This window comes from Lissotriton vulgaris, chromosome 1_1 (genome assembly GCF_964263255.1).
Source record: "Lissotriton vulgaris chromosome 1_1, aLisVul1.2, whole genome shotgun sequence".
NCBI lineage: Eukaryota > Metazoa > Chordata > Amphibia > Caudata > Salamandridae > Lissotriton > Lissotriton vulgaris.
Genome location: NC_141685.1, coordinates 1,197,568,278 through 1,197,593,823, shown reverse-complemented (window position 1 = coordinate 1,197,593,823; position 25,546 = coordinate 1,197,568,278).

Here is a 25,546-nt window from a genome sequence, read left to right as displayed (position 1 = left end):
ACAGGTTGTAATGAAAATCTGCTTGGTTTAGATTTGTTAAAACGACTATATGCGACATTGTACTGTTCTCCGGAAGGAGTACAGCTTACTTTGGGTAAAAGACTCACCTCTCCGATGTACTTGTCAATGGACAAACTCCCGCCGGAGCTACGTTCACTCCCTGATTCTCTTTGGGCGACTGGTCCCAATGATGTAGGTCTACTAGAGATTCCACCGTATGTAGTAACTTTGAAAGCGAATGTGAAATTTCCAAGAATTCCTCAATATAAAATATCGAATGAAGGTGAGCGTGCACTCTTATTGATTGTGCAAGATTTGATTAAGAAAGGTGTGGTTGAAGAAACGCGAGGAAATGTTTGTAATAGTCCTGTATTGCCGATTTTGAAACGAACAGATCCTACAAAGCCTCCAGTCTATAGGTTTGTCATAGACCTTAGAGAAGTTAATAAGATTGTAATTCCGCAGTTTCCTGTAGTGCCAGACATTACTGCTTTGCTAACATTGATTCCTGCTACAGCTACATGGTTCTCAGTCATCGACTTGAAGAATGCCTTTTTCAGCATTCCGATAGCCGAGGAAAGCAGAGATATTTTTGGCTTCTGTTTAGGAGGTCGCAGTTTCAGATTTAAACGCGCTCCACAAGGCTACTGTGAAAGTCCATCTATTTACAGTCAAGCTTTAAAAAGCCAGTTAGATTCTTTTGTCCTTCCTCCAGGTTCTGCCCTAGTACAATACGTAGATGATCTTTTGGTGGCTGCCGATGACAAGGAAACTTGCAAGGCAGCTACAATTTCACTATTGCATCATTTGTCTAATTTGAATCATAAGGTGTCACCTTCCAAAATGCAATATTGCTGCCAAGAAGTAACCTACTTAGGTCATCTCTTGTCAAAGGAGGGAAGGAAGTTGACCCCAGAAAGAATAAAAGCAATTATGCAAATGAGTGTTCCACGCACACAGAGGGAAGTACGTGCCTTTCTAGGTATTACCTCTTACTGTAGGCAATGGATCCCAAATTTTTCACTTTTAGCAAAACCGTTGGTAGCTTTGACTGGGAAAAATGTTCCGAGTCCGGTGCCATGGTCTGATGAATGTCAAGAGAGTTTTGCTGAATTACGAAAAGCTTTGTGTTCAGCTCCTGTATTGGGCACACCTGATTACAGTAAGCCATTCACGCTCTACGTTCACGAAAGAGAAGGTTGCGCGTTGAGTGTCTTGACACAGAAGTTTGGTGATAAACAACGCCCTTGTGCGTATTTCTCATCAACATTAGATCCGGTAGCTAGAGCATTGCCTAGTTGTTTGAGGGCTACAGCGGCAGCTGCAGCTTCCATTCGACAATCTGCTGGTTTGGTGATGAACAATATGCTAGTGGTCATGGTTCCTCATGCAGTGGACACACTCATGAACCGAACGAAGACACAACACCTTACTAGTGCGAGATTATCTGGTTACGAGCTGACGTTATTAGCGAGTCATATTCAGATCAAAAGATGCAATGTATTGAACCCAGCAACATTGTTGCCGACTGATCAAGAGTCGAGTGATTCTGAGCCACATGACTGTTATTTCAAAACGGAGGAAGAGACAAAAGGTCGTATCGACTTGAGAGATACTCCTTTATCCGACCCGGATGGTACGCTGTATGTGGACGGGTCATGTTTTAAATTGGAGAATGGTGATGTGACTGCTGCCTACGCGGTAACGACTTTGAAGACGATTGTGGAGACTGCAAGAGTGAGTCAGAATTCTGCCCAAGCTGCAGAGTTAATAGCTCTTACGAGAGCGTGTGTTTTAGCTGAGGGAAAGAGAGTGAATGTGTTTACAGATAGTCAGTACGCATTTGGCGTGGCCCATAGTTTTGGCCGGTTGTGGAGAGAAAGGGGTTTCATTACGTCCCATGGGACTAAGATTCAACATGGTCAGCTAGTTAACGACTTGTTAGAATCTCTAACCTTACCGACTGAAGTTGCGATTGTGAAGTGCAGTGCTCATAAAGCAATCACGGATGATGTTGGTCGGGGAAATGCCTTTGCTGATGAAACCGCTAAACAGACAGCTAGAGACATGATGAGTAGAATGTATGTTGCTACGTCTGCAAGATGGATTGCTGAGTCTGGAATGTGTGAGGACACAATGGAAAGTGTGAAAGAGATTCAGAAAGAAGCGACTGAGGAAGAGAAACGCGTATGGAGAGAAAGTACGGGCAAATTGGACTCGAATGGATGTTGGATCGATTTGACAGAACAGCAGCGTTGGATGTTGCCTGATGCGTATGTGCTTGCAGTAGTGACGATGGCGCATGGAGTGGCGCACATAAGTTCTAAAGGGATATGTAAGATGTTAGCTCCGGTTTGGAAGAATGAGGGAATCAGTAAGTGTGCAGAGAGAGTGGTGAAAAATTGTATGGTGTGCTTGATGCATAATCCTGGCAAGGGAACTCCAACTCCAGCTGGTCATTTTGCTCCTCCTTCCTGTCCCTTTGAAGTAATACAGTTAGACTTCATTCACATGGAACGCTGCAACAATTTAAAATACGTCCTGGTGGTAGTTTGTGCTTTTTCCAGGTGGATAGAAGCATACCCACTAAAGGACAACACTGCTTTATCAACTGCCAAAATTCTTCTCAAAGAATTTTTCCCTAGGTTTGGAATGCCACGGATTGTATGGTCAGATAACGGAAGTGAGTTTATAGGGAAAGTTATGCAGAGTGTGTGTGCTGGTCTAGGATTGAAACAAAAATTTCATAGTGCGAACCATCCCCAGTCTGCTGGTTTAGTCGAGGGTTACAATGGCACCCTCAAGCTTAAAATAGCCAAAATTCAAGCATCCACAGGTTTGGCTTGGCCAGACGCACTTCCTTTGGCCTTGTTATCAACGAGAGCAACAGTGCATTCTAGAATAGGGCTTTCTCCATATGAGATTGTATTTGGCCGCCCGGCAAATGTCTGGGGTGTGCCAAGGCCTAAACAATTCTGCTCCATTGAATATCCTATGTTGATAGACTATCTTTACGACTTGACTGCTAAATTAAGTCTTATTCATCAACAGGTCTTTGATGCTTTGCCAAAACCTCCGGAGAGTCCAGGGCATCAGCTGAAACCCGGCGACCACGTGGTGGTCAGAAATTTTGCGAGGACAAAGAATCTTCAGCCTCGCTACATCGGCCCCTTCCAAATCCTGCTGGCGACGAGGACAGCTGTACGTGTTGCTGGTCGCAAGCACTGGATCCACGCTTCTCACGTAAAGCGTGTTCCACTGCCGCTGCCCTACGACGACTGGGTGAAGAAGGGAATTGGTGCCTCCGAATCTGAAATAACTCCAAAATTTGTCCCTTTCAGCGATGCCGATTTGATTTCTGACACTTTGAAACGTGACTCTCCTCTTGAAAAGACTGCTTTGAACATTGAAAATTTGTCTCCAGCATCAGAAGAAACTTTGCCATCTGCGAACGTAAACTCTGCAACAGCTGCTAGTGATACACTATTTTCCGATCAAACAGTACCAGCGAAGAAAAGATACAACCTTAGAAGCCATAAAAAGGACAAATAAAGCAGGCAACTGCATATTGTGATTTTGATATTTATATACATTGGACTTTTTTGCTTTTCAGCCAGGAAGTTTGCTATTGTTTATTGTTTTTAATAAATTGCCTTGCCGTCTGGGTAGCCGTAGGGTCGTGGCTGTGTGCCTAGTTTGAATTTGCAGGGGTCTGACACAAGGTCGATCTTTCTGTTAGTACTGGGAACTCCCAGGGCTGACAGAGGCATTTTCATCTACGTACACATCATCAGTGGTCGCGAGCGGATTGTAGAAGATGGAGCTTCCTGCGCTGCAACGAGAAAATGTGATTTACGTTCGCAGAAACAGACTAAATAGAATTCTTCATAGCAAATGTTTCTTGATGCAATGTGCCATTACATTTTTGATTGTTTTAGCAACACTGGTGGGTGGAATTGTCTTTAGCATAAATTTGATTTTTGTGCCAGTATCTACAGTACCTCCCCTTGATCCTGCTATTTCTACTGTTTCTTCTATACACTCTTTTCACTCGTTTCCGGAACATGAGCAAGCTCGACGCTCAGAATTCATTAATAATACTTTTGTACAGCTCTTGCACCAACACCAACTGGTAGTTAACACGACAGACTGTTGGGTGTGTGGCTTGATACCTCACACTATGGATAAAGGTATTCCCTATCTGGTTTTGCCTTTCAGCTACAATGGATCATTTCAGGCCCTTCAAACCATCTTTGCTTATGCTCTTGAGACCTATCCTCCACGCCCACCACGCTCCACTAAATATAACTCTGCCAACAAAGCTTTAGTCCAGGGAATTATTGACATGGTCAAAGACGTCAATAACACTCCATCATACCCTAGAGACGAATTGCGAGTATATTTAAGTTGGAATACTTCAGAGTATCGCCTTAGTTTAGGAGAAAGCAAGCGTAAAAGCTCAACTCCAATCTGGGTCGTACCTCACCGAGGTCAGGTCTGTTTGCAAGGTAATGGGAGAAATCCGAGAGCTCAGCTAGGGAGGAGTGAGTGCGTAGAGACTTATGTGTTTCCGGCTAACTCTTCCCCTGCCTTCCTTACTGCCAGGGGTACCTACTTCATCTGTCGAGACAGAGCTTATACATGGTTGCCTGCTGACTTTTCAGGTTCATGTTATATTGCTCGATTGTTGCCTCCGACATACACTGCTTCACCGGATTACCACAGAATAAGAGTAGCTAGAGGTGTTTTCAGTAAGGAAGATACCGCTGGTCAGGAAGCTGGAGACTTCTTCAAAGGCTTCCTTCCGTTCTGGGGGCCTATGGCCAATAGTAGAAACATACGTCAGCTAACACGGGTAGTTGAATCTACTATTACCGAAACTGCTGGTGCCCTTAGCAATCTGACAGCTGAGCTTCAGGCGGATAGGCTCATGACATTGCAGAACCGTATGGTTCTAGATGTTATACTTGTAGATCGAGGTGGGGTATGCAGAATGATCCAATCGAGCTGCTGTGTCTTTATTCCTAATAATGCTCCAACAGTTTACGAGGCGATCTCTAAGTTGCACAAGATTTCGGACTCCATACATGTAGATGAGGGAAACTGGTCCTTTATGGAGTGGTTTTGGACTCTGATCTCAGCGTGGGGATGGAAGGTTCTAATGGTCATTGGTGTCATCCTAGTATTCCTATTCTCATGTTGTCTGATTATCCAGTGTGGTCCTGCTCTGTGTAGTCTTTGTGCTGCAACTTGTCTCAGAAAACCACCTGCGTTTGGAGAAAAGACACGAGAAAGGATGATGATACAACAGCATGTCACTGACCTGATGAGCATAGAACTAGATTCAGACATAGATTGAGTAATTGCCTATGTAAGGGCAAAAGGAGGGTCTGAGGTTCCGTGACGGTTCCGTGACGACTTGAACCCGTGTTTTCAAGTTTGTCGGAAATACATAAAATTAGTATCAGCGAACCGCAAATGATCCATTTAGTATATCCTAGTGTTTTCGCTACGCTACGAGCAAGAGCACTCCTTCCACTGACACATTTCTGATATACACACGGCATCCATCTTAAGATCATGGCCGCCATTTTGTGGTTCCTTGCCCTCACATATGCAATAGCCTCTGATCATTTCATTCACTTCACTTTGATTAAGGACACGTAGCCTTAGCCGGAGATTCACCTCTTACATGACACGTGCACCTTAAACCAGATCACGCTGTAGCTGCATGACTCGACAAAGGCTGCCTCCTCTGCCCGAGGCCAGTCCTGCCAAACTGGTCTTCGTGTCCATTGTACCTGATCATGATTAGGCGGCCGAAGCCGGTAGCCTTGCCCATTTACAACCCACAAACATCTCTTATCCCGCTTTTCTATCTTCTGCACCTGGCTCTGCTCCTTTCCTTCTGGGCCTTTATTAGGGGGAGGTAACGAACTTTACGATGAGGCGGTCCGGGTCTTGAATGCAATATTGACAAGGGATTGTGATGGACTGGTGGGAACCCCTCTTCGTGATGTTTGGTATCAGATATTATCGACAGTTCCTGTGTAACGCCAAATATTTATTGTTTAGAGACACAAAGGTTTGGGAATGTACCGACATGTGAAATATTTGCCTAGAGCACAATTTTTAGTATATAAGGAGCAACCCACTTTGTACAAATCGAACAGTCTCCTAGATTCTGCCCGTGTGTAGATTCTGTGACTTCTGTGTCCCTGCAGTAATAAACCTTTGGTCTTTGACGCCACCATCGAGAAGCCCGTGTTTCTGTTCATTTGTGCACCAAGGCAGGTGGGACTCCGGGGTCTTTGGGTGTTGTACCCTGACACCTCTGGACGGAACCAAAAAGTCCAGAACTCCAGGGGGGGGGTCCGCACTTGTGGCTGGACGTCAGCAATGACCACCTGCAGTACTGAGGTCCTGCCTCAAGTGCAGGGCCTATGCCATGAATGCAGCCCCCCCCCCCCCCCCCCCCACAACTGCGAGGCCTCCACCACGAGTGCAGGCCCTTTGCGAATCAGGCCTACATGTCTTGTTTATCCAGAATACTGATGAAGTGGTAACATTTCCTAAAGTCACCTGGCTTTCAAATATGGAATATTTTCAGTCTGTTTTTTCTGTGAGTATTCTCTCATGTAACCATACTGAAAATGGTCCCTGGCAACTCTCAAAAAAAGATGTTGGAATCATGTCAATGACACTTGGTTAAACAAAGGAGTAGTAGAGGGCATGACAGGCAAGTTTTTGAGTTTTACAGATATTATGTACAAAGAACGTTTTTAAACTGTATAGAACCACCAGTAGCGAAATCCTACATCTGACATTTAGGTACAGTATCTTAACAGTTAACAGCTTTTGCAGAACCTGGAAGGGTGCCAATACCTCTCACTGTTGTCCTGTATGTAAGGCTGAATCTGAAACTGAAGTAAATTTTCTATTCCTCTGTACCAAGTATATGCAGATTAGAAGAATTTAGGTAATCCCGATGTGTCGGATTCTAGCCACAAATGGTTTGAAAGAGATCATTAGGATCTTAAAAAGCGATTGCATAGACGTTTTAGTCTTTGCTGTGTCTAGATATCTGCTACAGGTGTGGAGACTGAGAATAAGGTTAACAAAACTATCGATGCAATAAGTGAATTAATCAAGGAGTATTGCATGTGTACTCTTTTCGTGTCAACTTAATGCTGGTATACTAGTACTAATCTATAAGTCTTTGGATTCTTATTTGATTTTCATTAATTATATTAACAGTCTAGTTTTTTATAATGTAATTCTCCATGTAATAACTAAGGGGGCCATTAGGATGTCGTGCAGAATGCCACCGCCTGGCCGGCACTGGCGGGCGGTGGCGATCCGCACGCCATCACAACACTATTCACCCCCGCCATATTACTATGGCGGGGGTACTGCGGTGGACAGAAAGTTTGTTTGCCGCTTTGTTGCCGGTCGGATTGCCGGTCAGGCAGAAAAGGCCCACAATATGGTGGCGGTGCCTTGCAGGCACCGCCATCCATCTTAGTATGCCTGCCGTGGAAAGGAATACCATAAGTGACTTTGGGGGCACGTTGCGTGACCCCAGGGGTTGGGTGGCTGCACTTGGGGGTACCTATGGTACCCCGTCAATGCCACGCACAAGTTGGCAGGCACCGCGTGGTGCCTGTCACGTTGTGCCTGTCAATGCACTGCATGCAAATGCAACAGGGTGGCGGTCGGTCCCGTTTTCCGTTACGGTAGTGGGCACAATGGGGCCCTAAATGTTGAAATCAGGGCCGGTTTGGCTACCGGGCGTTTTGGTATGCTGCCGAGCTGGGGGCTAATTTCGTTGATGGGGACTTGTGTGTGCTGAAAAAAATGTGCTTTGCTGTGTTTATTTCGAAGCACGCACTGGTCCCCATCAACGAAAGCAGCCCTCACTGCAGTGAAATCAGCCCCCAGCTCGGCAGCACACCAAAACGCCCAGCAGCCAGTCCGGCCCTGGTTGAAATATTGTACAGGCCACTTTGTAAAGTAAAGTAGAGCTGTGAGTATTTGTGCGAAATCATAATGCACACAGCCTATTAGGAGTAATGTTTCAGATGATAGGAGAGATCTTACACTCCTTAACTGTTTGTAAATTGTGGTTCTTGGTCTTATCATTTTACCAATGTTTTTGCTTGGCTCAGATTTTAATGAAGTTTGTCTGATTCTCGTAATGCGACCTCCATATAGTAACTACAATTGACGAAACTTTGCACATGGCACTTTATTTCTTATTACAGCGCAGAACAGATACTACTACCTCAATTCAGATGTGATTACAACCATGGACAATGCCCAACACCTTGTAAAATCTGACTGGGCAAAAGACTATTGTAACTGTATCATATGTGATGTACATATGTGCTGGGACGATATTAGTTATTTTCTGAAAGGCAATTTGGATATTCTTAAATTATTTTTATTTTATATGTCGATGTGCTTTTATGTTTTTTTCAAAATCGAATAAAGATATACTACTACTGATCTTTAACAAGACCTGTTTAATTTCCTGATTTATCACATGTAGCTGCAGTGCTGATGTGCATCTTATACGATTTCTAGCCTGTTGCAGCTCTAATTGAAAGGGTTACTCACTCGCACTCTTATAATTTTTGGGAAATTTGGTTAAAACGGGTAACATCCTTATCAGTAATCAAGGTAATAGCAAAGTAACCTCCTTTGATAGAAAGGAGGGTGGATGTAAGTCCTCCAGCATGGCTCTATTAGGGAGTTGCAACGCGGACATCATTGCACCATTTTGCAGCAGCACCCATCCAATTGTTTTAATAGCATGTAGATCTCCTTGCTTCCCTATTTGTTTGTATTCTTGTAAGCTTTTCGGGTGTAGGTGATCTGGGCTGTATGTTCACTCTCTATTGTAATCAGAATTTTTAATTTAAAACTGAAGGGAATATTGTAGGAAGATTTGTTTAGAGTCTAGTACAGCCTGCCTTCCTTCCCAGGGAGTGATGAATAAAGGTAAAGGGGTTGTACTGAGCTTTTCTGCCATTGAGTGTCCTCAAATTAGGGCCCTCGAGTAATATAGGTTGGGCAAGCCCTACTTGGTCATTTCTCTGCACCAGACTAGAACATGCGATTTTCCAATAGTGTGCAACATGCGATTGGCTTTAGTTTTGATCAAGGTTCTCGCTTCTGTGAGGATGTGGCAAACTCTATATAGCTCCTGATTCAATCTTCTTACCATTGCTATATTTGATCCTACAGTAGCTTCCGGGGCCTTTGTTAGTCATGCAGTCATCATTTGTCAACTCTTACTTTGCTTACATGTCTGTTGTTAGAGACAGATCTATGAATACTGGATGCACTATTGAGGTTTTCTTACGGATTGCTCCAATATATCTTATCCTTTTTATTGTACCTTTTGATCACACATGTATGATTTCCAGGGTGGGCATAATGACCTTGTCCTGACCTAAATCTGAACAGGTTCCGTGACTACTTGATATAGCTGAATCTGTCCCTTTAAACGAGAAGAGCTGGACTAGTATCTGCAAGGTATTTCAACAGTAAACAGCACAGACAGTTGTGACAGCCAGTGTATGACCCTGTGTGGTCCCAGTTTCCCCAAACCTTATTGCAAGTTTCTTCTCCACCATTACCCGTTTCTTGGACCCTACTTTCTTCCGAGTGGTTTCTCTGCACCTGAAATGTTGAGTTACACTTGTTTTATATCTACTGTGCACACAAGTTTGTCGCTGTTCAGTTGTCAGCATATAGCACCATCATGGGGGAAGGATCTCTTTGTATTCCTTGTGACTGTTACATTTAGCATCTCTCCCGGGTGTCAGACACCCAGCACCTGGTGTTGAAGGGCAGTCCCTAATGTGTCACTTGTAGAGTGCCCTGTCTGGCTGCTCTCTGTGTAGCTGTCCTCTCTCATTATGGTAGCTTTTACCGACGAACAAATAGAACTCATTCTTTCAGGTCCTTTGCTCTTGCCTGATGCTCCGTTAACTACTAATTTAATGGCCAGGGAAAAGTGGGAAAAATTTTCAAATACAAAAAAGCACCAGCTCTGTATTGCCATTCATAGGGCGCTTATGACTGAATACCTACAGGCTGGAGCGGCTCCACTAAGTCTCTTGGTGAGAATTGAGCCAAAGATCTTTTTGGAGGACAAACAGTTCTGAGTGGATTGGAGCTACATAGCTAACAAATGCACTCGGGACTGGTTGGTTCTAATTATTAACACCACCAAGAGACTAATATCCCGATGTAGGTGGCCAATACCGGTCGGAAACGGCCGAATTCGGCCGTTTCCGACCGGTATTTGGCCTTTTGAGATGTAGGGGACCTTTTTTTGTCCGATTCGGTATTTTACCAATTCGGTAAAATTACCGAATTTGAAAAATACCGAATCGGTAAGTTTACTGAGTTTTAAAATTCGGGATGTAGTTGGGACTACTTTCAGTCCCACAGGCCCTTCAGATTCGGTATTTTAACACCCAATCCAATTGGGTGTTAAAATACCGAATCCAGGTGTGCATGCACATGTGTGCATGCACACCTATGCCATGTGACAGACAGACATGCCCCTAGGGCATGTCTGTGTGCCACATGGCACACAAGCCAGTATTGGGGGTGCTAGAGGGTGTCAAAGTGACACCCCCTGCACCCTTGCAGAAATCGGTAATTACCGAATCGATAAATACCGATTCGGTAATGCACATTGATTCCTATGGGCTTCAAGGCCCATAGGAATCAATGGGGGATAACGATTCGGTATTTACAGAATCGGTAAATACCGAATCTTACAGATTCGGTATTTACCGATTCTGAAATACCCACATCTCCCTCCCTCCAATTTACCACTTCTTAAATACCGAATCGGTATGATTCGGTATTTAAGAAGTGGTAAATTGGAGTTTACCTACATCGGGCCCTAAGTGAGGAGTTATTAACTGAAATTCTTGAACTGGAGGAGACCATTACGAGGGAGACCACAACTACAGATGCTAAAGAACAATTAGCAAGAATACAGGGTGATTTACTGGATTACAAGACATACATGGTACACCAGAAAATCAAAGGCTTGACAAGGAATTTGGATTGTTTCACGCATGAGTGGGCATACCCACATGTAGAGGAAAATATTATCAGACAACTATAGAACAGTCTCACCACCAGAACCAGCAGAGGGGTGGCCATAGACAAATGTGACGAACTCCTGCGAATTGGACATTCGATAACACCAGTAGTAAGGAGGAAGAGTCAGGTGAACAACAACCATCAACATCCAATCAGAATAGAGTCAGATTCACACCTGAAACTAGAACTAACGAGGACCTTGGATTAGGGCAAAATCACAGTGGCAACTGGGGAGGAGAGGGCCCAGTTCAAAGAGGCAGAGGCAGGGGCAGGGCCAACCACATACCAACATTGCACACATGCTCTCCCCGCATCACGCGCAGTAGAGACAGAACACATCAGTAATTCATCCTGGTGTTGAATTGCGACAGGTTCAGCCCTGTGGTAATGATATTGTGGTCAATTTGTCCAGCTATATACTGTCTCAAGATTAATCTAGAGGGATGTATGACGTTACCACGCATACTATTACCACGCATACCATTACAACGCGGTATTTACAACGCATACCGTTACAACGCATAGCGCTTTGAGGTGCTGGATAGTGGTAAGTATAATTTTATATTCCAACTCCAGTCCCCGTGGACACTAGGGAAGGTGTTGGATATAAAATTAAACTTAGTCCCTATCCTAGAGCGCCCCCCAGCGCAATGCGTTGTAATGGTATGCGTGGTAATGCCTGCGTTGTAAGTGTAGTGCGTGGTAAAAAATGCGTGCTAAACGTTGTATACCATCTAGAGTACTGAACAAGGGCTTGGGCTTTGTTCCGACTCCACATCAAGATATGTTTAACTGTCGGACAGAGATTTTCGAAATGATGAGAAAGATTAAAATTCATAAATTTTTAGTGTTAAGGAAAAGGAACCCCAATCAATCTTTTCCACTAATTTGTGTCGACCATCGAGTTTCTGCCCCCCCACTTCCTCAGTGGGTCCTGGGGTATCTGTATTTGAATTACATAGAGGCCCTAGAAAAGTCTCATGATCAGGCTCATCCAAACAACATGAGCAAAAATGATTGTATAGCTGTAAAATCCATACAAGACCATAAACTAATTATAATCAAGCAAGCTGACAAGGGCGGTGCTGTAGTAATACTTAACACCAGGCAGAGGTGCTTAGGTTGTTGGGGTCCCCCACTAATTACTATCCATTGATGCGAGATCCCACACCAGAATTACAATGTACCATCAAGGTTCTGGTGGTGGATGCTTTGGAGAAAAAGTGGATTACACACAAGGAGGCAGATCAACCAGAAGCCCAGAATACCCGCATTTTACATCTTGACGAAGATTCACAAGCGCCAACACCCACCACCAGGCCGCCCAATCGTTTTGGGCATCCAGTCAGTATTGGAGCCCCTGTCCCAATTTTCTGATTTCTTTTTGAGGGAATCGGTCATCACACAGCCCTCTTTTGTGCAGGAGACGACTGATATATTGAACATCTTGAAAACAGTGGAATTCGATCCTATTAACCAGTTTCTGGTAACGATTGACATCGAATCCTTATACACCAGCATACCCCAAGATGCCTCCCGGGTGGCAGCAGCGTGGGCACTTGGGGTATTGGGATGGTTTTACAATACCCCTCAGTCCTTTGTCTTGCAATGCATGTAGTTAGTCCTCACAAAATACTTTTTTGAATACCAGAATCAGCTGTATCTTCAGGTATGTGGAACTTCGATGGGGGCTACATTCGCCCCGAGTCTGGTCTGCATTTATGTAGGCCAGTTTGAGGAAATTGTTATCCGTCATACCTCAAACCCCTTCAAAGAGAATATTTCTCTTTGGAGGAGGTATATTGATGATGTCCTCTGTATCTGGACTGGATCAGAGGACCTTCTGACCACATTTTTTGTGTGGCTTAACAAGGCTGATGATTTTTCTCCCGGTTTGCGTGTGCTGCGCCATTTTGGACCTTACTGCGTGATCGCGCGAGAGTTTTTCGACGCCGATTACGTCATCGTAGCCCTCCATCTTGCACAGCAAGAGTTTGACAACGCGAGTACGTCATAAGGGTGCGCGATCACGCATCGCTGTAGATGCGGCACGCAGTTGACTTCAGGCGGGAAATTTGAACATCTCGCGTTCCCGAACTTGCAAAAATTGCAATTCTGCACAAGAAATCCAACGCAGGCAGCATAAACCTTCTGAAAATCATGATTTTGATCAGAATAACTCCTCAGATTGGCATTTGGCTGCACTTTTTTGTGCAAGGAGTCCATTTTTTGGGGGGGGGGGAGTGCCCCAGAGTCTCCAACTTCCTGTTCCTGTCCAGCAGGCTCCTCCCAGTGCTTTGTCCATGTCCTGGTCACTTTTGATTTGGATTGGAGCTGGAAGGATTACTTTTTGTGGCGGCTGCTGGATATTTGTATTTGAGGACTTTTTGGACTTTGGAGTTTGGATCACTTTGGATTTGAGATTTTACAAGTAAGTTGGTGTTGTTTGTTTGGGGCATTGCAGTTGCTGCAACTAAAATTGTAAAACTTTTTCACAACTTTAAAAAATATATATTGTGGGTAGCCACAGTATCCAGTAGGCCCAGAGTTAGTCATGGGTGCATGATACAACTGTTTCTGTGAGTTTTTTCAACTAAAATCTCATTTATGTCATGGAATTTTAGCTCACTGTTATATGTGGATTTTTTATTTTTTATTTTGGGGTGCCTGTAAAGCCTCACTAGCCAGTAGGATCAGGGGTAGTGAGTGGTGCATGGACCAAATATTTTTGTGGGGTGTCTTGAATTTAAACATCATTGAGGGCATGGATGGCATTGTATTGTGGTGATTTTTGTCTGTTTTTTGACTTTTTGGGGTGTTGTTGGGGCCTGGCCATGTGGGTGGGGGGCATTTTGAGGCCTGATCCAGGCAGGGCCTGGCCTTATGGCTGGGGGACAAGGGGCAATTTTGAAGCCAGGCAGTATGCTCAGGCCTGCACCCAGTTTGCCTTGCTTTCACCCATTATGCCCAGGGGTAGTGAGAGATGCATGGACCAATGCTTTGTGGGGGGCCTCTTGAATTTAAACATCATTGAGGGCATGGATGGCATTGGATTGTAGTGATTTATGTGTGTTTTTCAGCTTTTTGGGGTGTTGTTGGGGCCTGGCCATGTGGGTGGGGGCATTTTGAGGCCTGGTCCAGGCAGGGCCTGGCCATGCGGTTGGGGACAAGGGTCCATTTTGAAGGCAGGCAGTGTGCTCAGGCCTGCCCCCAGTTTGCCTTGCTTTCATCCATTATGCCCAGGGGTACTCAGTGGTCCATGGACCAAGTCTTTCTGTGGGGTGTCTTGAATTTAAACATCATTGAGGGCATGGATGGCATTGGATTGTGGTGATTTTTGTGTGTTTTTCGACTTTGTGGGTGCTGTTGGGGCCTGACTATGTGGGTAGGGGCCATTTTGAGGCCTGGTCCAGGCAGGGCCTGGCCATATGGCTGGGGGACAAGGGGCCATTTTGAAGCCGCCAGGCAGTGTGCTTTGAGCCATAGGCCTGCACCCAGCCTGCCCTACTTTTACCCATTATGCCCAGGGGTAGTGAATAAGTGCTTAGTAGTGAGTGGTGCATGGACCAAGGCTTTGTGTTGGGCCTCTTGAATTTAAACATCATTGAGGGCATGGATGGCATTGGATTGTGGTAATTTTTGTGTGTTTTTCGATTTTGTGGGTGCTGTTGGGGCCTAACCATGTGGGTGGGGGCCATTTTGAGGCCTGGTCCAGGTAGGGCCTGGCCATGTGGTGGGGGACAAGGGTCCATTTTGAAGCCAGGCAGTGTGCTCAGGCCTGCACCCAGTTTGCCTTGCTTTCATCCATTATGCCCATGCGTACTCAGTGGTCCATGGACCAAGTCTTTCTGTGGGGTGTCTTGAATTTAAACATCATTGAGGGCATGAATGGCATTGGATTGTGGTTATTTTTGTGTGTTTTTTTACTTTGTGGGTGCTGTTGGGGCCTGACCATGTGGGTGGGGGCCATTTTGAGGCCTGGTCCAGGCAGGGCCTGGCCATGTGGCAGGGGTAAAAGCGGCCATTTTGAAGCCAGGCAGTGTGCTTTGAGCCATATGCCTGCACCCAGCCTGCCCTGCTTTTACCCAATATGCCCAGGGGTAGTGAGTACGTGCTTAGTAGTGAGTGGTGCATGGACCAAGGCTTTGTGTTGGGCCTTTTGAATTTAAACATCATTGAGGGCATGGATGGCATTGGATTGTGGTGATTTGTGTCTGCTTTTAGATTTTTTGGGGTGTTGTTGGGGCCTGGCCATGTGGGTGGGGACCATTTTGAGGCCTGGTCCAGGCAGGGCCTTGCCATGTGGCTGGGGGACAAGGGTCCATTTTGAAGCCAGGCAGTGTGCTCAGGCCTGCACCCAGTTTGCCTTGCTTTCATCCATTATGCCCAGGGGTACTCAGTGGTACATGGACCAAGTCTTTCTGTGGGGTGTCTTGAATTTAAACATCATTGAGGGCATGGATGGCATTGGATTGTGGTGATTTGTGTGTGATTTTCGACTTTGTGGGTGCTGTTGGGGCCTGACCATGTGGGTGGGAGCCATTTTGAGGCCTGGTTCAGGCAGGGCCTGGCCATGTGGCGGGGGGACAAGGGGGCATTTTGAAGCCAGGCAGTGTGCTTTGAGCCATAGGCCTGCTCCCAGCCTGCCCTGCTTTCACCCTTTTTGCCCAGGGGTAGTGAGTGGTGCATGGACCAAGGCTTTATGTTGGGCCTCTTGAATTTAAACATCATTGAGGGCATGGATGGCATTGGATTGTGGTGATTTTTGTGTGTTTTTCGACTTTGTGGGTGCTATTGGGGCCTGACCATGTGGGTGAGGGCCATTTTGAGGCCTGGTCCAGGCAGGGCCCGGCCATGTGGTGGGGAGACAAGGGGCCATTTTGAAGCCAGGCAGCGTGCTTTGAGCCATAGGCCTGCACCCAGCCTGCCCTGCTTTCACCCAGTATGCCCAGTGGTAGTGAGTGTTGCATGGACCAAGGCTTTCTGTGGGGCCTCTTGAATTTAAACATCATTGAGGGCATGGATGGCATTGTATTGTGGTGATTTTTGTGTGTTTTTTTACTTTTTGGGGTGTTTAACTGATGTTCCTCTGGCTTCCTTTGCTTTTAGGTGCACAAGAGAACCACCAGTGCCAGGAAGAATTCCTGCAGCGGTGTGTGCAGCAAAACGTCACATGACGTCACGTGTGGCCACAGACAACTCTGCAACTCGTGCAACTGCGGCCTGCTGTTCTGAGATCTGAAGAAGATGGACCCAAAGAAAGGTGGCCATAGCTCCTCTACAAAGAAAGTTGCCAGTGCCACTGCCAGTAAGAAGGAGTAGAAGAAGCAAGTGGTGCCACTTACCAAGGAGACTGGTGTGCCCACAGACACTTTTATCAGGGAAAAAAAAAACAACGCCTGCAGCAGCGGGGTCCGCCGGGGACCAAGCTGGGAGCAGCACCTCCGCTCCATTAGGCTCAGTGCTACCACGCAAGGTTAGGTCCAAGCCCATGAGTGCTGCAGAGGCAGCAACTGTCATTGCTCAATCAACATCAACCAGTGATGTTGGCTCATTGCAAGAAAGTAGCACCCAATCAACGCAAGGTGTAACTCAGCTGACAAGTGTTCAACAACCACTGCCGCAATGACAACCACAGGTGCAACTAGTACAAGCGCAAGTACATGGGCAAGGACAGGCGCAAGTACATGCGTAAGGAGAGGCGCAAGTACATGCGCAAGGTGAGGCGCAAGTACATGTGCAAGGAGAGGGGCAAGTAGAGGCGCAAGGAGAGGTGCAAGGAGAGGCGCAAGGAGAGGCACAAGGAGAGGCGCATGGAGAGGAGCATGGAGAGGAAGAAGGAGAGGCGCAACTAGAGGCGCATGGAGCGGCACAACTGCCCACAATGCTTGTTTCTCCAGAAGTAGGGGCATATCAGGAAATCGAAATTCAAGCAGAGGTATCATCCGAGGAAGCCACTCCTCCTGATGATTCATTGTCTTCTAGATCCCCAGCAAGAAAAAGATCAAGGAGGGCTACTACAAGTTCTTCTTCAAGCCCCCTTCCTTCTGATGATCTGGATATGGATTGGAACTCACCACCAACAACAATGCATTCCGAGTCTGAGAGTGAGGCACACCATGAGCCGACAAAGGTAGCTAAGCCTAAAAGAAAGGTTCCTGCAAGGCTTTCAATTATGGGTGATGACGACGAACAAGAAGTGATGTATTCTGCTGCTGATGAACAGTCTGACGACGACCTACTCATCACAGACATCACCCTAGCCCTAGCGGGCATGCAGCAGACCGAAATTTTTACCCTATCCAGAATTGCTGCTGACCGGGATGTGGGTGGCGTGGCACTGGTACCACCACCAACGCAGTTAACTAGTACACCAACACCACCTACAGCTTCCATATTTTCTCATCAGAAGGGCCGACAGGGACCTCCATCCAGCTCCACCTCCATTACCTCAAGTAGTGGTGCTGTAATAAGTGCACAACAGAGTAAATTTCAACAACGCCCATTCTCCACTTCATCTGGCATTGAAACTGAAAGTAGCACCTCCACCACCAGCAGACATCTCCTGTCCCCAGTTTGGGACTTCTTTAGTGTTAGCACAAAGGCGGAAAACATGGTCTTTTGTTCGATTTGTAAACAAGTAGTTAGTCGGGGTAAGCTTGGTACCAACTATGGCACCGGAGGCCAGAGAGGTCATCTCAAAAAACACCACACTATCATTTGGGATGCGCACCTAAGGAAGATCCAGGGAGCCAAAAGTACAACTGTATCCATTGATATTGCATCTGATGATGATGAGGAGGAACTTATCGTGCAGGGGGGAAGTGAAGAAGTGACAGACATTTTTTCTGGTGCACCCAGTACCCCTGGCAGCAGCACACCCTCTACCCCTGCAACATGTATGAGGCACACTAAGAGTCTGGGAGAGACACCAAAGCGAAAAAGTACATCAATGGGCCTAACTGGTTTGAAGAAGTCTGCATCATCATCATCATCATCATCATGTAAAACGGTCCAGACCACCATTAGAAGCATGTTTTGGTCGGATGCGCCATTTGAACGCAACCCCCCAATGGCACGTCTGTATAACGCAAAGCTGGTTAAAATGCTAGCACTGGACCTTCTCCCTTTTTCTTTCGTGGAAGGGGAGGGTTTTCTAGAATGTGTGGCAACAGTCTGCCCTAAATGGAAGGATCCTAGCCTGTCCTATTTTGCCAGAGTTGCTGTTCCAGCACTACATCAAGATGTCCTGGAGGTGATTGGCGCAGCTATTCAGAAGAGTGCTGTTCACACTATCCACCTGACAACAGACATGTGGACTAGTTGCCAAGCCCTTGATTACATGTGCATCACTGCACACTGGGTCTCTTTTGCAGGGGTTAAAGTCAAGTTAAAAGCAGGTGTTGACACGGACACAGTTTTTCAAGTTACTCAGAAACATGCAACAGTAGCCATGTTTGCCATGGAGAAATCTCATACTGCACCTAACCCTAAATCTATACCCAGCACGACCCCCTACACTACCCAAAAACCACTGCACTACCCTAAACCATAAAACACTACCCCCAGCATGACCCCTACACTACACAAACACCACTGCACTACTCTAAACCCTTAAACACTAACCCAAGCATGAACCCCTACACTACCCAAACACCACTGCACTACCCTAAACCCTAGAAAAAAAACACCTCATGCCCAATCCCCCTTACCTCTCACTCCCCATATTTCCTCCCTTCTCGTGGTTCCTGCTTCACGTCGTCTCTGAGGGGCGGTGAACCAGGAACACCACTGGACCCCCACAACATCAGGAGGAGAAAGGAAAAGGCTACACATCCCGTGTTTTATGTCATACCTTGGTTTTTCTCTCTGGTTATCAAACCGCTCAGTGTGCAATAAAAAACTATTGCCCACTATATCCGGCCTCCTCACCTGCTTTTCCAGTCCGCCGACCGCCCACGACCACATCTGGTGTCAGAAGTGGGATTTCCTGGAGGCATGGAGGCCGTGATGAAGAGGATGGCGGAATCCCAAGAACAACTGGGGAAATTAATGGAGCGGTTTCTGAGGACCACTGAGGACGACCGTGGCCAACTCCATGATGTGTTGAAAGGACAGGGAGACACCCACGAGCAAGCCATGGGGAAATTGACCAATGTCCTGGGTCATCAGAGACCCATGACCTCCCTGCCTTCCGTGGTTCTCCAGAAATATGTGCCGGGGGAAGACCCGGACTTCTTTTTTACTAATTTCGAACTGCTAGCACAGGCCGCCTCCTGGCCTATTGACCGTTGGGGTCACTACCTGGGCCCCTTGCTGACCGGCGATTTACAGGCTGCGTATCAACAGGCCAACATACAGGGCAACAATCCGTATGCGGATATCAAGAAGTGTATCCTTGAACGGCTGGGCATCGATGACGAAACATACCGTGTAAGGTTACGCCAAGCAAAAGAAGGGCCCAAAGAAACCCCCAGAGCCCTTTCATTCAGAATCAAAGACTTAACCAATCGGTGGCTGAGACCCGATGCATCCACCAAGGAGGAAATCCTCGAGAAGATATATTTGGAACAATTTCTGACGTCATTGCATCCAGGCACTCAAAGATGGGTGCGCCAGCATTCCCGTCTTACCCTAGACGCGGCAGTGGAAATTGCAAGTGCCTACAGCCACGCCCAGGAGGTACAGCGAGGTAAAGAGGAACACCCACATAAACCACACCCCTCCACAGGCGTCCGGCCTCACTGTCCACCGGTACCGAGAAGACCGGAGCCGACCCCTCTGTTTCCCCCCCTGTTTTGCAACGACCTATCAACCCCGGACCTCAATGTTATAGCTGTGGGGGTTTTGGTCACATCGCTTGGGTGTGCCCTCACAAAGAAGAGCCGATGGAGGTAGGCCTTGCCCGGAACTATGTGTGCTCAATTCCCGGGGCAACACCACCCCCATTCGGTTGTCCGGTGAACTTTGATGGACAAACCCTCATGGCCCTGACAGACACTGGGTGTCGACAGAGCGTCCTTAGACCTCAGGACTTGAATCACCCTGTTAGTCCTTCATCCAGTATGGTCGCCATTCAATGTGTCCATGGCGATACGAAGACCATCCAAACACTAGGGCACTAGGTAGTGCCCCAAACCACGGCACTGTAGCTGCTGCTTGTTGCAGAATTATTCCACTTTTGTCTTTAACTGTTTTTTTAGTGCAAAAATACACTTATTTTCATCACTTTTTCTTCGAAATTCATTTTTACATTTTCTCACGTTTCATCCACTTGCAAAGAAATGCTTATTTTCTGTTTTTCTCATACTCCCAATGGGCCATCCGTGCCTCTTCAATCAAGAATACGTAAAAGTGCAAATTTCGTAAAAAGCAGTTTTATTTAAAAACCCAATGCATTTCGGGCCTCCGTGGGCCCTTCGTCAGGGGTAACTGGAAAGATCAACAAAACAACAATTAATGTAAGTAAAATATATCACTTTCTCTATAGAATAGACATACTCTTTAACCAATTGTCTCTCATCTTTCAATAAATGCAGCAATGATAGCCCTAACTTACATTAGACTAAAAGCATAATGATAGTGTCAGTGCATTTCAAATTATTTTTTTAGAAAAATATATATATATATTTCTCTTCCCAATGCCTGTGCGTGCACCTCATGACCTTTCCCCCATCTGTGTACCCTTTCCATGTGCTCCCACTTCCTCCCCAACTAGATTCCCTTGCTGCGTTCTGCTTCAAATACAAACCTCTAACCCTCTGCTATCAGTTTCCACTCATAAAAACAAGCTCCCTTCCGTCATAATAATCTATCATGCACCAGATTCATATGAGAAAATGCTTTGTTTCACTTAAACTCCGCACATGCTTTCTTAAGCTTTCTCTTCCCCGCTGCTTATGACAACTGTAATGAGGTTCCAGAAACCTGTTTACACTTCAAACCCACTTAATTAAACATCCAGCCTAACACCATCACGTACCTGCTAAATCAGTTCCGAGCCTCACCCTTCCTTACAACAGTGAAATCTTAGTTACTACCATCCCCACGTGCTACTTAACGAACACAAGCCCCACCCCCTGTACCTGACCTGTACCACCCATTACCCAACATGCCTTGCACGTGGCATCGATAGTGCCTGGGAATCTGTTACCCACACTACTACTCCCAGAGTGCTACATTTCTATGACAGATCTCGTGCATAAGGAAATCCAATGTTTTAAATGCAATCATTGCGTTTCAATATATCAAAAACGAGTACATAATCCCTTGTTGGTGATGCAAATCCAGTTCGCTGCTGACACATAAACATGCTTCTTGAAATCAGATATTCCGCCTTGCTTGTGGATATTTAATTTGCTACTTCAAGATGAATCTTTCCTGTTCTGTTTCCTTATGGGTGCACACCTGGTTGAGGCAGTTCGTGATAATCATAGAAAGTTGATAGGTTGCACTCCTGTTTTTGAGTCATTCAACGTCTAATTATGTCAAATTAAACCAAGCGTGCTCAATGGCTGCGTGCCCTGCCCCAGTGGCACGTATAATCAGACCATCCAAACACTAGGGCACTAGGTAGTGCCCCAAACCACGGCACTGTAGCTGCTGCTTGTTGCAGAATTATTCCACTTTTGTCTTTAACTGTTTTTTTAGTGCAAAAATACACTTATTTTCATCACTTTTTCTTCGAAATTCATTTTTACATTTTCTCACGTTTCATCCACTTGCAAAGAAATGCTTATTTTCTGTTTTTCTCATACTCCCAATGGGCCATCCGTGCCTCTTCAATCAAGAATACGTAAAAGTGCAAATTTCGTAAAAAGCAGTTTTATTTAAAAACCCAATGCATTTCGGGCCTCCGTGGGCCCTTCGTCAGGGGTTACTGGAAAGATCAACAAAACAACAATTAATGTAAGTAAAATATATCACTTTCTCTATAGAATAGACATACTCTTTAACCAATTGTCTCTCATCTTTCAATAAATGCAGCAATGATAGCCCTAACTTACATTAGACTAAAAGCATAATGATAGTGTCAGTGCATTTCAAATTATTTTTTTAGAAAAATATATATATATATTTCTCTTCCCAATGCCTGTGCGTGCACCTCATGACCTTTCCCCCATCTGTGTACCCTTTCCATGTGCTCCCACTTCCTCCCCAACTAGATTCCCTTGCTGCGTTCTGCTTCAAATACAAACCTCTAACCCTCTGCTATCAGTTTCCACTCATAAAAACAAGCTCCCTTCCGTCATAATAATCTATCATGCACCAGATTCATATGAGAAAATGCTTTGTTTCACTTAAACTCCGCACATGCTTTCTTAAGCTTTCTCTTCCCCGCTGCTTATGACAACTGTAATGAGGTTCCAGAAACCTGTTTACACTTCAAACCCACTTAATTAAACATCCAGCCTAACACCATCACGTACCTGCTAAATCAGTTCCGAGCCTCACCCTTCCTTACAACAGTGAAATCTTAGTTACTACCATCCCCACGTGCTACTTAACGAACACAAGCCCCACCCCCTGTACCTGACCTGTACCACCCATTACCCAACATGCCTTGCACGTGGCATCGATAGTGCCTGGGAATCTGTTACCCACACTACTACTCCCAGAGTGCTACATTTCTATGACAGATCTCGTGCACAAGGAAATCCAATGTTTTAAATGCAATCATTGCGTGTCAATATATCAAAAACGAGTACATAATCCCTTGTTGGTGATGCAAATCCAGTTCGCTGCTGACACATAAACATGTAAAAATGAATTTCGAAGAAAAAGTGATGAAAATAAGTGTATTTTTGCACTAAAAAAACAGTTAAAGACAAAAGTGGAATAATTCTGCAACAAGCAGCAGCTACAGTGCCGTGGTTTGGGGCACTACCTAGTGCCCTAGTGTTTGGATGGTCTGATTATACGTGCCACTGGGGCAGGGCACGCAACCATTGAGCACGCTTGGTTTAATTTGACATAATTAGACGTTGAATGACTCAAAAACAGGAGTGCAACCTATCAACTTTCTATGATTATCACGAACTGCCTCAACCAGGTGTGCACCCATAAGGAAACAGAACAGGAAAGATTCATCTTGAAGTAGCAAATTAAATATCCACAAGCAAGGCGGAATATCTGATTTCAAGAAGCATGTTTATGTGTCAGCAGCGAACTGGATTTGCATCACCAACAAGGGATTATGTACTCGTTTTTGATATATTGAAACGCAATGATTGCATTTAAAACATTGGATTTCCTTATGCACGAGATCTGTCATAGAAATGTAGCACTCTGGGAGTAGTAGTGTGGGTAACAGATTCCCAGGCACTATCGATGCCACGTGCAAGGCATGTTGGGTAATGGGTGGTACAGGTCAGGTACAGGGGGTGGGGCTTGTGTTCGTTAAGTAGCACGTGGGGATGGTAGTAACTAAGATTTCACTGTTGTAAGGAAGGGTGAGGCTCGGAACTGATTTAGCAGGTACGTGATGGTGTTAGGCTGGATGTTTAATTAAGTGGGTTTGAAGTGTAAACAGGTTTCTGGAACCTCATTACAGTTGTCATAAGCAGCGGGGAAGAGAAAGCTTAAGAAAGCATGTGCGGAGTTTAAGTGAAACAAAGCATTTTCTCATATGAATCTGGTGCATGATAGATTATTATGACGGAAGGGAGCTTGTTTTTATGAGTGGAAACTGATAGCAGAGGGTTAGAGGTTTGTATTTGAAGCAGAACGCAGCAAGGGAATCTAGTTGGGGAGGAAGTGGGAGCACATGGAAAGGGTACACAGATGGGGGAAAGGTCATGAGGTGCACGCACAGGCATTGGGAAGAGAAATATATATATATATTTTTCTAAAAAAATAATTTGAAATGCACTGACACTATCATTATGCTTTTAGTCTAATGTAAGTTAGGGCTATCATTGCTGCATTTATTGAAAGATGAGAGACAATTGGTTAAAGAGTATGTCTATTCTATAGAGAAAGTGATATATTTTACTTACATTAATTGTTGTTTTGTTGATCTTTCCAGTTACCCCTGACGAAGGGCCCACGGAGGCCCGAAATGCATTGGGTTTTTAAATAAAACTGCTTTTTACGAAATTTGCACTTTTACGTATTCTTGATTGAAGAGGCACGGATGGCCCATTGGGAGTATGAGAAAAACAGAAAATAAGCATTTCTTTGCAAGTGGATGAAACGTGAGAAAATGTAAAAATGAATTTCGAAGAAAAAGTGATGAAAATAAGTGTATTTTTGCACTAAAAAAACAGTTAAAGACAAAAGTGGAATAATTCTGCAACAAGCAGCAGCTACAGTGCCGTGGTTTGGGGCACTACCTAGTGCCCTAGTGTTTGGATGGTCTGATTATACGTGCCACTGGGGCAGGGCACGCAACCATTGAGCACGCTTGGTTTAATTTGACATAATTAGACGTTGAATGACTCAAAAACAGGAGTGCAACCTATCAACTTTCTATGATTATCACGAACTGCCTCAACCAGGTGTGCACCCATAAGGAAACAGAACAGGAAAGATTCATCTTGAAGTAGCAAATTAAATATCCACAAGCAAGGCGGAATATCTGATTTCAAGAAGCATGTTTATGTGTCAGCAGCGAACTGGATTTGCATCACCAACAAGGGATTATGTACTCGTTTTTGATATATTGAAACGCAATGATTGCATTTAAAACATTGGATTTCCTTATGCACGAGATCTGTCATAGAAATGTAGCACTCTGGGAGTAGTAGTGTGGGTAACAGAGTCCCAGGCACTATCGATGCCACGTGCAAGGCATGTTGGGTAATGGGTGGTACAGGTCAGGTACAGGGGGTGGGGCTTGTGTTCGTTAAGTAGCACGTGGGGATGGTAGTAACTAAGATTTCACTGTTGTAAGGAAGGGTGAGGCTCGGAACTGATTTAGCAGGTACGTGATGGTGTTAGGCTGGATGTTTAATTAAGTGGGTTTGAAGTGTAAACAGGTTTCTGGAACCTCATTACAGTTGTCATAAGCAGCGGGGAAGAGAAAGCTTAAGAAAGCATGTGCGGAGTTTAAGTGAAACAAAGCATTTTCTCATATGAATCTGGTGCATGATAGATTATTATGACGGAAGGGAGCTTGTTTTTATGAGTGGAAACTGATAGCAGAGGGTTAGAGGTTTGTATTTGAAGCAGAACGCAGCAAGGGAATCTAGTTGGGGAGGAAGTGGGAGCACATGGAAAGGGTACACAGATGGGGGAAAGGTCATGAGGTGCACGCACAGGCATTGGGAAGAGAAATATATATATATATTTTTCTAAAAAAATAATTTGAAATGCACTGACACTATCATTATGCTTTTAGTCTAATGTAAGTTAGGGCTATCATTGCTGCATTTATTGAAAGATGAGAGACAATTGGTTAAAGAGTATGTCT